The sequence below is a fragment of the Oryx dammah genome, unplaced genomic scaffold, assembly GCF_014754425.2.
Source record: "Oryx dammah isolate SB20612 unplaced genomic scaffold, SCBI_Odam_1.1 HiC_scaffold_5, whole genome shotgun sequence".
In the NCBI taxonomy this organism is placed as follows: Eukaryota; Metazoa; Chordata; class Mammalia; order Artiodactyla; family Bovidae; genus Oryx; species Oryx dammah.
In genome coordinates, this window is record NW_024070189.1 from 98,721,001 (window position 1) to 98,735,170 (window position 14,170).

Below are 14,170 nucleotides of genomic sequence, written 5' to 3' on the forward strand. Positions count from 1 at the left end.
TTTATATAATATATAATATAATTATATAATATATAAACTAACATATTCTAAGGTTTTTGGAATTTGTAGGTAGACATCTTTTGGAAGTCCTTATTTTGTTTACTGGTTTCCCAAGTGGCTTTACTGATAAAGAATTAACCTGTCAGTGCAGGAGATGCAGGTTTGATCCCTGGGTCAGGAAGATCCCTTGAAGGAGGAAATAGCAGCCCACTCCAGTATTCTAGCCTGGAAAATCCCATGGACATAGGAACCTGGAGGGCTACAGTCCAAAGAGTCTGATGCAACTGAGTACAACAACACATTCTGTTTACTACGCAGTCTTTTCAGAAGTATACTAAATGAAGTCCCTTGAGGTTTGTAATATAAATCATACACAGAATATATAGTAACCTCTGAATTGGCTGAATATGTTTTTCATTAAAGTCTTATATTAGCAAAATATACGGTGAAGAAAAATTTAACACACCTGACTCTTAACACATGACCACAGTCTTGCAAATCAGACAGTGGTCCATAGATTAGGACCTGCAGCATCAATATCATCCAGGAGCTTGTTGGAAATGCAGAGTTTCTGGGATCACAGGAGACATGCTGAATCAGAATTTATATTTGAACTAGTGTCCCTAGTTCCCTAGTTTACTAGTTACTCCTGTGCACATCAAAAAGTTGAAGTGTTGGTCCAGAATTGATATTCTTACCACTGATATTTGTGCTTGATGATTATTTGTTGCTGCTATTCTCTGCATTGCTAGTGTTACCAGCCTGTCCCTCCAGACAATGTCAAATATCCCCAGGAGGAAAATCGTACATGGTTGATAAACACTGCTGCAGAGTTTGAGAACTGAAAGCATCCTGACATATTTCCAATCAAGATTCCATTCGTTAATCAGACTATAACCTGAGCAGATCAAACCAATACAATATTGTAAAGTAATTAGCCTCCTATTAAAATAAATAAATTTAAATAAAAAAAAGAAAGTTGTTGAAAGAGTGATAAAAAAAAAATCCCTCTAAACTCCACTCTTGCATGAAGAACATATAGTAACTGTTCATAGACAATAGGACTTCCCCAGTAGCTCAGAATCTGAGTAAAGATTCTGAGTAAAGAATCTGCTTGCAATGCAGGAGACACAGGACGTGCATCTTCTATCCCTGGATCAGGAAGATCCCCTGAAGGAGAAAATGGCAACCCACTCCAGTACTCTTGCCTGATAAATCCCATGGAGAGGAGCCTGGCAGGCTACAGCCCATAGTGTTACAAAAGAGTCAGATACGACTAGATGACTAAGCATGCATAGACAAGACTTTTCAAAACAAAATTAGACAATACATATTAAGTGCTAAGTCCTAAATATATCTCTTATAATTAACAAACTTTTAATACTGAATTTTAAGTAACACTACTACTGCTATGTAAATATGAAATCCCTCATTATTTGGCAAAAGTGTCACAAAGCTAAGGACTGTATTATAAAAGTTTCACATCATAGAAAAAAATATATATCCCCCTTGTTAAGGAGGGAAAAATCAACCTTCTAGAAAAATCAGGAGTTTTATCCCCATCACAAGTCAAGGCTTTGGAAGTCCAAGAAACGTAAGCAAGATGAGTTGCTCAATATCATAAACTGGAAAAAACCACTTAAGGTTAGACCTCTGGAAGTCAGGAGAATTATTAGATAAGGAATAATAAAAACTGAATTCGCCTGGCTTATAGCCCAGTCACTTAGGAACAGAGATTCAACAAGGAAATTATTCTTTCTGTTCAGACCAGTGTCTGGCAAGAAGACCAATTATTTAGAAGCATTTGTAACAAGAGAGAAATGTGCTAATGAGCAGACAGGGAGTTGTATATAGTCCCCTACTGCATCCCTCAGGATGGACAGGATGTGGTTGCTTGGTGAAAATTCAAAGTAATTTTTAGATGCTGAAAAAGAGACACGAACATTGAACTCAGTAAGGTAATGTTCAGTGATAAGAATGAAATATTAATAGGAATGGAAGCTCCATCAGAAAAGAGATGAGAGGCAAAAAAGTACTTCTAGTTAAAGTAGGACATATATCAAAGTATCTTATTAATTAACTGGAGTGGAGAAATAGTGTACTAGCTGTGGAGGGATATAAAATGAAATGAAAACATTTATTTCTAAGTTTTAAGATGGCATATCTGACCATGTTTACTTATTGATAAGAAAGATCCACATCAAGGAATTCTTGCAACTGCATCTTTGCAAAAATCCTTGTGGTTGTAAGAAACGTATTTCACAGTGTCTTCTGTGGAATAAAAAATTAGATGTGAGAAGGGGTATGCTAATTATCTTACTTTGCAATCGTTTCATTACCTATGAGGGTAGTTATGTTTATGGTTTTATTAGCCATTTACTTTCTTTATCTCTAATTATCTGTATGACTCCTTGCTTTGGTAGAGAAGAATCAGAGAAACTTTATTCCTATTTTTGATTGCAACTCTTCAATAAAAGAATTTGACTTTTTTTGTGTGGCTGTTTGTCATTTAGTTCTTTTATCTATATATAATGTATTGGAGGGGAACTGTGGGTGTTTATAAATTTTGTGTGGTCAAACCTATCCATCAATCACACTGTGTTCTCCATTGTTTTTTATTTTTAAGTTTTTTTTTTTTTTCCTGAAGGAGATGAGCTGTCACTTTAATGTTTTCCACTTGCAAATCATTGTTTTAAGCAAAAATGATGCTAAAAGTTGTGACTCATTCGTGCTAATATGGGGCTTCCCAGGTGGCCCTAGTGGTAAAGAACCTGCCTGCTAATGCAGGAGACATAAGAGATGCAGGTTTGATGACTAGGTTGGGAAGATTCCCTGGAGGAGGGCATGGCAATCTATTACAGAATTCTCGCCTGGAGAATTCCTGTGGACAGAGAAGCCTGGCATGCTGCAGACAATGGGGTCGCAAAGAGTCAGACTGAAGCAACTTAACACAGCACAGTGCTAATACATCGCCCTTTACACTTTTTCCATGTCAACGAAAAAAAGTGCACACCATGAGAGTTGCAAGTTTTTTTTTAATTTAAATTTATTTATTTTAATTGGAGGCTAATTACTTTACAATATTGTATTGATTTTGCCATACATCAACATGAATCCGCCATGGGTGTACACGTGTTCCCAATCCTGAACCTCCCTCCCACCTCCCTCCCCATACCATCCCTCTGGGTCATCCCAGTGCACCAGCCCCAAGCATCCTGTATCCTGCATCGAACCTAGACTGGCGATTCGTTTCTTAGTTAAGTTTTGTTTGTAACAACAGGAAGTCTGCAGCCCAGAAGACAGCACCTCAGATAGCTCCGAAGAGGTAGGGGGGAAATGATGGCATATATGTGATTTTAGTATGCAGTCGGGCACATATTTTTTTGTAGACAGTTTCTGCTGGTCTCATGAAGCTTCTGCTATTCACAAGAAACAATTGTCACTATGAAGGATTTTTGTGCTTTTCTAGATATGAGGAGATACAAGACTTGGGCTCATAAAATCATTTCCTGAGAGTATCTAACTATCTGGAGACCTGTCCCGCCAGTTCCCCCGTCCCCTGCTCCTGCCACGAGCACAGTGTACCTCAATCCTACTCTCTACCCTGAACTCTTTCAGGGGTGTTGGAGGTCAGCAGCTGCAACAGCTCACTTGTCAAATGGCAAGTGCCAGTTTGCATTTGACATCCAACATAATTCTACATCTCTGTTATTTCTTTCATTTTTATTTTTTAAATATAAATTTATTTATTTTAATTGGAGGTTAATTACTTTACAATATTGTATTGGTTATTTCTTATTGATCTTTTTGTTCGTTTTTATTAGATCATGTCTAAAAGTTGCATCACAATTGGCCATCACATGGAAGGTTTTCTTCTTTACCATTTGACTAAAGATAATCTCTTTTCTCTTTTAGCACATTGAAATCCACGAATCTTCTTATAAGATGAAATTCTAACTAAATACTGTTTTCTCCCTACATTCTAAAAGCTCTTCTGTTGCATTATTTATTTCCAGGTCTGTTAGTTTAATTTTATGTTATTAACTACCGCACACTTGCACTCATCTCACATGCTAGAAAGTAATGCTCAAAATTCTCCAAGCCAGGCTTCAGCAATACGTGAACCATGAACTCCCTGACATTCAAGCTGGTTTTACAAAAGGCAGAGGAACCAGAGATCAAGTTGCCAACATCCGCTGGATCATGGAAAAAGCAAGAGAGTTCCAGAAAAACATCTATTTCTGCTTTATTGACTATGCCAAAGCCTTTGACTGTGTGGATCACAATAAACTGTGGAAAATTCTGAAAGAGATGGGAATACCAGACGACCTAACCTGCCTCTTGAGACATCTGTATGCAGGTCAAGAAGCAACAGTTAGAACTGGACATGGAACAACAGACTGGTTCCAAATAGGAAAAGGAGTACTTCAAGGCTGTATATTGTCATCCTGACTATTTAACTTCTATGCAGAGTACATCATGAGAAATGCTGGACTGGAAGAAACACAAGCTGGAATCAAGATTGCCAGGAGAAATAGCAATAACTTCGGATATGCAGATGACACCACCCTTATGGCAGAAAGTGAAGAGGAGCTAAAAAGCCTCTTGATGAAACTGAAAGGGGAGAGCGAAAAAGTTGGCTTAAAGCTCAACATTCAGAAAACGAAGATCATGGCATCTGGTCCCATCACTTCATGGGAAATAGATGGGGAAACAGTAGAAACAGTGTCAGACTTTATCTTTTGGGGCTCCAAAATCACTGCAGATGGTGATTGCAGCCATGAAATTAAAAGACGCTTACTTCTTGGAAGAAAAGTTATGACCAACCTAGATAGCATATTCAAAAGCAGAGACATTACTTTGCTGACTAAGGTCCATCTAGTCAAGGTTATGGTTTCTCCTGTGGTCATGTATGGATGTGAAAGTTGGACTGTGAAGAAGGCTGAGCGCCGAAGAATTGATGCTTTTGAACTGTGGTGTTGGAGAAGACTCTTGAGAGTCCCTTGGACTACAAGGAGATCCAACCAGTCCATTCTGAAGGAGATCGGCCCCGGGATTTCTTTGGAAGGAATGATGCTAAAGCTGAAACTCCAGTACTTTGGCCACCTCATGCGAAGAGTTGACTCATTGGAAAAGACTCTGATGCTGGGAGGGATTGGGGGCAGGAGGAGAAGGGGACGACCGAGGATAGGGGCTGAATGGCATCATGGACTTGATGGACGTGAGTCTCAGTGAACTCTCGGAGTTGGTGATGAACAGGGAGGCCTGGCGTGCTGCGATTCATGGGGTCGCAAAGGGTCGGACACAACTGAGCGACTGAAATGAACTGAACTGAACTGAACCAATGTTGATGTTATTAAATTATTACTAGTTCATATGTTTATATAATTTAGTTATAGAATTTCATTTTATTTTGTCTCATACAGTTATTTTTTTATCTGAAGGATAATTGCTTTACAATGTTGTTCTGGTTTCTGCTGTAGAACAACACAAATAAGCCAGAATTATATATATATTTAATAAATAATTATATTATATATAAATATATAATATAAATATAAACATATATCCCTCCTCTTGAGCCTCCCTCCCTCCCCCTGCCACCCCACTCCTCTAGGTCTGGGCTCCCTGTGTTATATAGCAGCTTCCAAATAGCTAGCTATTTTACACACGGTAGTGTATATATGTCAACGCTACTTGCTCAGTTTATCCCCCCTCTCCTTCCCCTGATGCATCCACAAGTCCATTCTCTATGTCTGCATCTCCATTCCTTCCCTGCAAATAGGTTCATCAGTACTGTTTTTCTAGATTCCACATATAACGTATAGTTGTTTTTAAACCACTCCACTTAACCTAATTGTATTCTCACCGACAATTTTCCATACATTTTTAGATTCTTTTAAAACTTCACTTTTTATGTTATCCACACATGCTCCATATACTACATAAGTACTCTTTTGTTTGAATGCAGTCATTTTCCCTACCCCCTGCTCCATTTTAATATTTCCTCATGGACTTGCCTCCAATCACTAGTCTAATGATGATTCATTGATTATAGCCGTTCAACATTTCATGGTGTGCCTGCATTACCCTCACTTTTACTCTTATATTCTTTATCTCTGTGTTGCTTCTTTAATCAATGCTACTAATAAATGTTGAGATAGTGATGTTTGAACTGTGGTTGGAATCATGGATGATTTTGTCACCCAGGGTACACTGAGCAATAATCCTTTTTTTTTTTTTCTGTTTTTTTTTTTGTCCGTCACACTGGTGGCTCCACAGGGGTCACAATGTATAAGACAGATTCCACCACAACAATCTGAACTTGAATGTCAACCATGCCAACTCTGAAGACCCTCAAACTAAAGACTATCTGCATTTTAAATGTTGATAGCTGTCTTCAGACTGTTTACCTAAAAAGTTGTAACGCTCATGTTTCTGCCAGAAAAATCAGAGTATGCCACCGCTACTAATTCAAAGCTTCTCACTCCAAAGTGTGAGCTCTTTAAGTTTTTCCCCAAGATGATGCTATGAAAGAGATTTCTTCTTGTTTTCTTAAATTATATACTCAGGTAGAGTAAATATCTATATATTTGGTCACCACTTTGATTTGCCTATTATTATTATGTACCCATAAATTATAAGTCAAATTTTCCACAGTTAATAGCCTTTCAAATAATTTTTACAAAAGATTGTCTTTCAGTTGACTTTTAGGTGACACTGGCAACAATTTTAAAAATATTTACTTAGTTAAATGTGTTTACTGTCTTACTTTGAGTTTCTTGCTTTATCTAAAATAGTTTTATCCACCAACTATTTTATATGTAGATTTCAATATGTTTATCTATACTGTGTTGGTTCTTCTTACACTGATGCTGTAACTCTCATTTTTTGTAAGATGTTTGAGGGAAGGAGGAAATTTATTTTTGCAAGCTTGACAGATGTTTGTGCTAGTTTTTTTTTTTTTCCTCCCAGCAATTCAATCCTTCTAAATAAACTGAAGTACAACCTTGTCATATATTGTATGTTCATAAATAATGAGATACTTCATTCAACAAATAATAATTGAGCATGTGCTACATACCAGTACACTCTATGAACATTATATATCATTTTATCTTATATCTAGTTCATTGCCAGTTTAACCTATTTTGATATCACAAGTTACTGCTACTGTATTTCTTGTTCAATTAGTTTTCAACACTCCATTTAATTTTACTTACTGCATTTGTTTTGAAATTCTACTATTTTAACCTGGTTTCAATCTCTTGCCATTCTTTTTATTTCCTAACTTTTCATTTTTATAAATTGATTTTTGTACAAGTGTATCTACATTTACACATTTGGTTAGAACACAAAGGTGAACAAAATAGAAGTCCCTGCCTGTTAGATCTATCATCATAGTTGAGAAGATAGAGTAGAATGAAAGAAATGTGTGTATAATACAATGTCCAGAATATAATAGGAAAAAAATTAAAAATAGGAAAAACTAATAATACTATTTTGTTACTAATAGTGACAAAAAAACTGAATAGATGATATGTTGGGGAAAATGCTAAAGCACAAAAATTTTCTAATTAGAGATGAAGTTGTTGTTGTTTACTCGCTAAGTCATATCAGACAGTTTGCCACCCCATGGACTGTAGCCCACAGGCTCCTCTGTCCATGGGATATCCCAGGCAAGAATACTGGAGTGGGCTGCCATTCCCTTCTCCAGGGGATCTTTCTGACCCCGAGATCAAACCAGCATCTTCTGCATTGCAGGTGGATTCCTTATTGCTGAGCCACCAGGGAAGCCCAGAGATGATTAGATTAATCAATAAAGGGGACCTGGTCTGTGAATAAAATGTTGAAATTAATTTTTTGACAGAAAGATGTAAATGATAGCATTTCATCGAAGTGAAACAGGCCTGATTGTGTGAAAATTAGTCATGTTATTTTCTTATTTTTTTTTTTTTTGGAGTTACCTCCACCACTAAGGAGGCACTAAGGAACCAAACAGGAGTTTCAGAATTTCTTCTCCTGAGTTTTTCAGAGAAACAACACTGCAGCCCCTCATATTTGGATTTTTCCTCTCCATGTGCCTGAGCACTGTATTTGGAAACCTCATCATCCTGACCGTCAGCTCAGATTCCCACCTCCACACCCCATGTACTTCTTTTCTAACCTGTCCTTTGTAGACACCTGTGTCACCTCCACCACCATCCCAAAGATGCTGTGGAACATCCAGACACAGCAAAGTTATAGCCTATGAAGCCTGTATCACCCAGCTGTTTTGTTTGTTTGTTTGTTTGTTTGTGTTTGCTGTTTGCAGGTTTGGATAACTTCCTCCTGACAGCAATGGCCTATGACTGCTTTCTGGACATCTGCCACCCCCTGCCCTAGGTAGTCATCATGAACTCCTAGCTCTGTGGAATTCTGTTTCTGGTTAGCTGGGTCATCAGTGTCCTGCATTCCTTGTTAGAAAGCTTAATGGTGTCGAGGCTGTCCTTCTGTAGCGAGGTGAAAATCCCTCACTATTTTTGTGAATTCAAACAGTTGGCTTATCTTGCCTGTTCTGACAACTTTCTTAATAACATGGTGTTGAAATTTGCAGCTGGGCTGTTGGGTAGTATTCCCCTTGTTGGTATCTTTCACTCTTATTCTAAATTGGTTTCCTCCATAAGTAGAATTGCATCAGCTTAGGGGAAATATAAAGCATTCTCTTCCTGTGTGTCTCACCTCTCAGTTGTCTCCTTATTTTATTGTACAGGCTTAGGAGTTTACCTTAGCTCTGCTGCTACCCACAGCTCACACTCAAGTAAAACAGCCTCTGTGATGCACACTGTGGTCACACCCATGCTGAACCCTTTCATCTACAGTTTGAGGAACAAAGACATAAAGAGGGCTCTGAAAACATTCATTAAAATAGCAGTTATAAAAAGCAAATTTTCCTGGGGCTTACAGTTGAAGCTTGAAATGTTCAAAGCCTCAGAGCCAGAAATTACAGACCTTTGACAGTTTAAGAAAGCAGAAATTTCTCCTTCGATTTACTTCTTGGAATTTACCTTTCTTTGACTTCAGGTCCTCCATACACTTTGTTGCTGTTCAGTCGTTAGGTCACATCCAACTCTTTACGACCTCATGGACTGCAGTGTGCCAGGCTTCTCTTTCCTTCACTATCTCCCAGAGTTTGTTCAAACTCACGTCCATTGAGTCAGTGATGCCATTCAACCATCTCATCTTCTGTTGCCCCCTTCTCCTCCTGCCCTCCATCTTTCCCAGCATCAGGGACTTTAACAATGAATCATCTCTTTGCCTCAGGTGGCCCAAGTATTGGAGCTTTAGCTTAAGCATCAGTCCTTCCAATGATTATTCTGAGTTGATTTCCTTTGGATTGACTGGTTGGATCTCCTTGTAGTCCAAAGGATTCTCAAGAGCCTTCTCCAGCACCACAATTCGAAAGCATTAATTCTTTGACACTCAGCCTTCTTTCTGGTCCAGCTGTCACTTCCCTACATGACTTTTGGAAGGATCGTAGCTTTGACTATATCAGTTCAGTTCAGTCTCTCAGTTGTGTCTGACTCTTTGTGACCCCATGAATCGCAGCACGCCAGGCCTCCCTGTCCATCACCAACTCCCAGAGTTCACTCAGGCTCACGTCCATCGAGTCAGTGATGCCATCCAACCATCTCATCCTCTGTCATCCCCTTCTCCTCCTGCCTCCAATTCCTCCCAGCATCAGAGTCTTTTTCAATGATTCAACTCTTCACATAGACCTTTACAAAACTCACTTGATTGATTAGGCTTTGTGATCTCTCCCATTTTCATAAGCTTCTCCATTTTTTAGTTTTCCCACTCAAGTTTATTCTCAAACTTAGATCAGAACAATTGGGAAATTACTGTTTATGGTATCCCTAGATGGATTTCTTAAGAAAAATTTATTCTGAAATAAAATACATAGTAACAAGTCTTCTTCCTTTGTTGTACTAAAAGGATAGTCAAGCTTTTTGCCACTCCTGAAGGCAATGGCACCCCACTACAGTACTCTTGCCTGGAAAATCCCATGGACGGAGGAGCCTGGAAGGCTGCAGTCCATGGGGTCGCTGAGGGTCGGACACGACTGAGCGACTTCACTTTCACTTTTCACTTTGATGCATTGGAGAAGGAAACGGCAACCCACTCCAGTGTTCTTGCCTGGAGAATCCCAGGGACGGGGGAGCCTGGTGGGCTGCCGTCTATGGGGTCGCACAGAGTCGGACACAACTGAAGTGACTTAGCAGCTGCAGTAGCAGTGGCAAAAATATAATCTAGGCATCTGTTGCTGTTTTTATGTTTATAGAAAGGAAAATCTCAGCCCACAGAATTTCACTTTTGTTTATATTGTTCCCTCGTGGGTCACTATGTTAACTGCTTTTCCCAATATCCTAGACTCTACTTTCAGTGTATTTCACAGGGTTTCAATAAATTTTATTTTTCTTATTAGGAATCTATCATCTTTTTCGGGTCTGGGTCCACGATTCCTACCATTGTCACTGGCGAAAGTAGATTATCAAATACATGTCTCCATGTGGAGTCTCCAGGGTAACACTTTTTGATTCTTCTTTTTTTTCTGATTTTTAAGATATACTTGATTTCCAATACTATATTAGTTTCAAGTGTACATCACAGTTATTCAATATTTTTACAGAGTATATTTCTTTTAAAAATATTTATGTATTTATTTGGCTGTGTCAAGTCCTAGTTGCGGCGTGTAGAATCCTCATTGCAGGGCATGGGCTCAATAGTTGTGGCACAAGGGCTTAGCTGTCCCGCAGCATGTGGGCTATCAGTTCCCTGAACAGGGACCAAACCATGTCCCCTGCATTGGAAGGTGAATTCTTAACCATTGGACCACCAGGGAAGTCCTCAGATTATATTTCATTAAACGATGTTAGAAGAAAATGGATGTAGTTACCTGTACTATACAACGCATGCTTGTTACTCACTTATTTTGCAGTAGTTTGTATATCTTAATACCATTCCCCTAACTTGCCCAACACCATTATCTTTTAGATTCCACATATAAGTGATATAATACAGTATTTGGCTTTCTATTCCACATATAAGTGATATAATACAGTATTTGGCTTTCTCTGTTTGACTTAGCATAACATTCTTTAGGTCCTTCCACACTGCTACAAATGACAGGATTTCATTCTTAAAAGAGGAACAACACGGATGAATATATTCACTTTCCCAGGCAACTCAGTGGTAAAAAGAATCCGACTGCCAAGCAGGAGACACACTTTTGATCCCTGGGTTGGGAATATCCCCTGCAGAAGCAAATAGTGACACACTCAAGTGTTCTTATTTGGGAAATCCCATGGACAGGGGAGCCTGGCAGGCTGCAGTTCAGGGATCACAAAGAGTCAGACACGACTTAACAACTAAGTGACAACAACAATGATATTGTGTGTTTTTGTCTTTTTGTTTCTGGTAGAAGAGCTTCCTTCAACATTTCTTTTAAGATAGTTCCATTCTTAATGAACGTTTTGCAAAAACCCAAACGAGCTTTCTGGCCAACCCAATATGAGGGGAAAAAATCCGTGTGCAATGAGGTAATTAGCTGATCTTAACTTTAAGGACTTGTATATCCAATTCCTTCCCCAGGTTTTGGAAGTTCTCTGTTTTATTTAAGTTCTTAGGTTTATTTACTTAAGTAAACCCTCCACTCTTTCCTTCCTCTGTTCTCCTGGGACACCCATTATTTCAATGTTGTCCTTCCTAAAAGAGTGTTAACTCTCACTGAATTTCCTCATTTTTAAATATCTCATTTCTCTTCCCTCTTCTACTTGTATCATTTCTAGATTTCCATCTTCAAACTCACTAATTCTGTCCCATTTCCAGTGATTTCTAATGCATTCTTCATCTGGTTTATTAATTTTTTTTTCAGCTCTGGAATTTCTGTTTGGTTCTATCTGAAAGGTTCAATATTTTGGAAAAGCATTCCCTCTAATCATTCATTTTATTCCATTGAACTGTCTATTGAGCTTCATCATGAGAGCTAGCTTGTCTCTATTAGTATTCCATACACTAAAGTTTGGTTTCTGGAGAGTTGTTATTTTATTTTTGTGATAGTATTTCTGTGGTTCTTCCTAGTGTTTGATGAGTTGTTATTCAACTGGTGCATTTGAAAAAGGGAGAACTTTTCTATTTGCTTCTAACTATTCAATGGTAGGGGGCTTCCCAGGTGGTGCAGCAGTTAAGTTGCCAGTCCAGGTTTGATGCATGATACTGGATGCTTGGGGCTGGTGCAAGACCCAGAGGGATTGTATGGGGAGGGAGGAGGGAGTGGGGTTCAGGATGGGAAACACATGTATACCTGTGGCGGATTCATGTTGCTGCATGGCAAAACCAATACAATATTGTAAAGTAATTAACCTCCAATTAAAATAAATAAATTTATTATAAAAAAAAAGAACCTGTCTGCCAACCCAGGAAATGCTTGTTGCCATTCTTTTGTTGTCCGGTAGCTGGCACTAGACTTTTTGTTTGCTTCTCTTACAGAGGCAGCATTTGTTTATCATTTGAAAATTTGCATTTTGCAAATTCCACCACCTCTGTCAAAGGTGTCATTCTTCACCCTAGTTATAGTTTCCTAGGCCTCTGGGGTTGTTGATGCCTTGGTGCTGCTGGTATTGTTGGAGTGCTGCCTGAGGCACTGGAATGGAAGCTTTTCCTATGTGTCTGGGATCTCCTGAGTCACAGGCTCTGCCACCCTTCTGTCGGGGATTGGTGAATAGAGAAGTTGGGGTCGCAGAGGTGCTTCTGCTTTCCCTCAAGTCCCTATCGTATATGGACCTTTCTCAGTTCAGTTCAGTTGTGTCCGACTTTTTGCGACCCCATGAATCGCAGCACGCCAGGCCTCCCTGTTCATCACCAGCTTCTGGAGTTCACTCAGACTCATGTCTATCGAGTCCGTGATGCCATCCAGCCATCTCATCCTCGGTCATCCCCTTCTCCTCCTGCCTCCAATCCCTCCCAACATCAGAGTCTTTTCCAATGAGTCAACTCTTCGCATGAGGTGGCCAAAGTACTGGAGTTTCAGCTTTAGCATCATTCCTTCCAAAGAAATCCCAGGCCTGATCTCCTTCAGAATGGCCTGGTTGCATCTCCTTGCAGTCCAAGGGACTCTCAAGAGTCTTCTCCAACACCACAGTTCAAAAGCATCAATTCTTCGGCTCTCAGCTTTCTTCACAGTCCAACTCTCACATCCATACATGACCAAAGGAAAAACCATAGCCTTGACTAGATGGACCTTAGTCAGCAAAGTAATGTCTCTGCTTTTGAATATGCTATCTAGGTTGCTCATAACTTTTCTTCCAAGGAGTAAGTGTCTTTTAATTTCATGGCTGCAATCACCATCTGCAGTGATTTGGGAGCCCCAAAAATAAAGTCTGACACTGTTTCTACTGTTTCCCCATCTATTTCCCATGAAGTGATGGGACCAGATGCCATGATCTTCGTTTTCTGAATGTTGAGTTTAAGCCAACTTTTTCACTCTCCTCTTTCACTTTCATCAAGAGGCTTTATAGTTCCTCTTCACTTTCTGCCATAAGGGTGGTGTCATATGCATATCTGAGGTTATTGATATTTCTCCTGGCAATCTTGATTCCAGCTTGTGTTTCTTCCAGTCCAGCATTTCTCATGATGTACTCTGCATAGGAGTTAAATAAGCAGGGTGACAATATACAGCCTTGATGTACTCCTTTTCCTATTTGGAACCAATCTGTTCTTCCATGTCCAGTTCGAACTGTTGCTTCCTGACCTGCATACAGATTTCTCAAGAGGCACATCAGGTGGTCTGGTATTCCCATCTCTTTCAGAATTTTCCGCAGTTTATTGTGATCCACACAGTCAAAAGCTTTGGCATAGTCAATAAAACAGAAATAGATGTTTTTTCTGGAACTCTCTTGCTTTTTCCATGATCCAGCGGATGTTGGCAATTTGATCTCTGGTTCCTTTGCCTTTTCTAAAACTAGCTTGAACATCAGGAAGTTCACGGTTCACGTATTGCTAAAGCCTGGCTTGGAGAATTTTGAGCATTACTTTATTAGCATGTGAGATGAGTGGAATTTTGCAGTATTTTGAACATTCTTTGACATTGCCTTTCTTTGGAATTAGAATGAAAACTGACCTTTTCCAGTCC

At 39.2% G+C, this 14,170-nt stretch overlaps 1 pseudogene; it reads left to right on the forward strand.

Moving 5' to 3' along the window:
* The first annotated feature begins 8,149 nt into the window (after positions 1-8,149).
* LOC120864620 lies at positions 8,150-8,997 on the forward strand (annotated as a pseudogene).
* The last annotated feature ends 5,173 nt before the right edge of the window (positions 8,998-14,170 follow it).